Raw genomic sequence first — 2,920 nt, forward strand, 5'->3', positions numbered from 1 at the left:
TGAATTAAAATGGAACTATGTCAAATGGTAGCCTTCTCTAATAAAGCTTGAAGAAGGAAAGAAAGAAAGTTTAATACTCAAAATGTAAAAAAAGGGAAGAAATAAATTTAAAAGGGACTTTGTCAAATGGTACCCTTCTCTAGTGCAGTTTGAAGAGGGAAGGAAAAAAGTTTAATTCTCAAAATGTTAAAAAAAAAAAAAGAAAAGAAAAGAAAAGGAAAGGAAAAGAAGAAATGAATTAAAATGGAACTATGTCAAATGTAGCCTTCTAATAAAGCTTGAAGAGGGAAGGAAAGAAAGTTTAATACTCAAAATGTAAAAAAAAAAGGGAAGAAATAAATTTAAAAGGGACTTTGTCAAATGGTACCCTTCTCTAGTGCAGTGTGAAGAAGGAAGGAAGGAAAGTTTAATTCTCAAAATGTTAAAAAAAAAAAAAAAAGAAAGAAAAAGAAGAAGAAGAAATGAATTAAAATCGAACTATGTCAAATGGTAGCCTTCTCTAATAAAGCTTGAAGAGGGAAGGAAAGAAAGTTTAATACTCAAAATGTAAAAAAAGGGAAGAAATAAATTTAAAAGGGACTTTGTCAAATGGTAGCCTTCTCTAGTGCAGTTTGAAGAGGGAAGGAAAAAAGTTTAATTCTCAAAATGTTAAAAAAAGAAAAAAAGAAAAGAAAAGAAAAGAAAAAGAAGAAATGAATTAAAATGGAACTATGTCAAATGATAGCCTTCTAATAAAGCTTGAAGAGGGAAGGAAAGTTTAACACTTAAGATGTAAAAAAGGGAAGAAATGAATTAAAATGGAACTATGTCAAATGGTAGCCTTCTCTAATAAAGCTTGAAGAGAGAAGGAAAGAAAGTTTAATACTCAAAATGTAAAAAAAGGGAAGAAATAAATTTAAAAGGGATTATGTCAAATGGTAGCCTTCTCTAGTGCACTTTGAAGAGGGAAGGAAAGAAAGTTTAATTCTCAAAATGTTAAAAAAAAAAAAAAGAAGAAGAAGAAATGAATTAAAATGGAACTATGTCAATTGGTAGCCTTCTCTAGTGCAGTTTGAAGAGGGAAGGAAAGAAAGTTTAATTCTCAAAATGTTAAAAAAAAAAAAAAGAAAAGAAAAGAAAAGAAAAAGAAGAAATGAATTAAAATGGAACTATGTCAAATGGTAGCCTTCTAATAAAGCTTGAAGAGGGAAGGAAAGAAAGTTTAATACTCAAAATGTAAAAAAAGGGAAGAAATAAATTTAGAAGGAACTATGTCAAATGGTAGCCTTCTCTAGTGCAGTTTGAAGAAGGAAGGAAAGAAAGTTTAATTCTCAAAATGTTAAAAAGAAAAAAAAAAGAAGAAGAAATGAATTAAAATGGAACTATGTCAATTGGTAGCCTTCTCTAGTGCAGTTTGAAGAGGGAATGAAAGAAAGTTTAATTCTCAAAATGTTAAAAAAAAAAAAAAGAAAAGAAAAGAAAAAGAAGACATGAATTAAAATGGAACTATGTCGAATGGTAGCCTTCTAATAAAGCTTGAAGAGGGAAGGAAAGTTTAATACTTAAGATGTAAAAAAGGGAAGAAATGAATTTAAAAGGAACTATGTCATATGGTAGCCTTTTCTAATAAAGCTTGAAGAGGGAAGGAAAGAAAGTTTAATACTTAAGATGTAAAAAAGGGAAGAAATGAATTTAAAAGGAACTATGTCAAATGATAGCCTTCTCTAATAAAGCTTGAAGAGGGAAGGAAAGAAAGTTTAATACTCAAAATGTTAAAAAAAAAAAAAAAGAAAGAAAGAAAGAAAGAAAGAAAGAAAGAAAGAAGAAGAAGAAATGAATTAAAAAGAAAGATTCCTTTGACAGCTGAGTAAAAAGTTAACTTGAGTGGGAAGACAGTTGAGGCAGCCCATGGCAATAGCCGAGACATGACATATTCAGGATGGCTCCCATAAAGGACTGAACAATAACAATATCAAAATCTCACATATTATCTTTTCCCCTCACCCCACTTGTCTCCCAAACTATTCTGTTTCTATTGAAATCACCACCATTCTCCGAATTTCATTCTTTTGAGGGTTTTCAAATATTAGATTGCTATAGACCTTGATGATTGTGTCTTGTGTATATAATTTCCACTGATCCCCCACTTTGTTTCTTAGCCGGCATCAGATGGTTTTGATGATTGCAGCTTTATAATATCATTTCAGGTTTGACACTGTTAAGCCATCATCCCTTGTAATTTTTCTTGATTAATTCCCTTGATATTCTTGACCTCTTGTTCTTCCAGATGAATTCCGTTATGATTTTTCCTAGTTCTCTAAAACAATGTTTTGGGAGTTTAATTGCTATGGCACTGAACAAGTAGACTAATTTAGGCAGAATTTTCATTTTCATTACATCAGCTCGGCCATTCTCACACTTTGGATATTCTCCTCCCTTCCTCACGCTCTCTCACCCAACATGTCCAGTCAGTTCCCCAACTGGCCATTCTTCTCTCCACCATATTTCTCCCATCTGATCCTTATTCTCTCCATACACAGCCTTTTCTTTAGTTCCAATGCCTTCTCATTGAGGTAATGGCAATAGCCTCCTAATTGCTATTATTCCCAGGCAGTCCACTCTCAACCAAAGGGATCTCTTTTCCTGAAGCTCAGATCTGACCCGGTCACTCTCCAGTGGCTCCTGTGGCCTCTAGGGTCAAGCACAAACTTCCCTAGGTGACTTTGGAGACTTTACACAACTTGGTCCTTACCCATCTTCCCCACCTCACTGGATGTTGCTTCCCATCTTACAACACAAACTCACCTTCTCTCTTTCCTCCCAAGTGACTGCTCCCCTCCTGTCTCCCTGACAATGTACTGGACGTTCCCCATCCCTAGAGTTCACTTCCTCCTCATCTCTGCCCCATCCATCCCTTCTTTTTCTTTAAGACTCAACCCAA

The sequence above is a fragment of the Sarcophilus harrisii genome, chromosome 1 (assembly GCF_902635505.1).
Source record: "Sarcophilus harrisii chromosome 1, mSarHar1.11, whole genome shotgun sequence".
Lineage (NCBI taxonomy): Eukaryota > Metazoa > Chordata > Mammalia > Dasyuromorphia > Dasyuridae > Sarcophilus > Sarcophilus harrisii.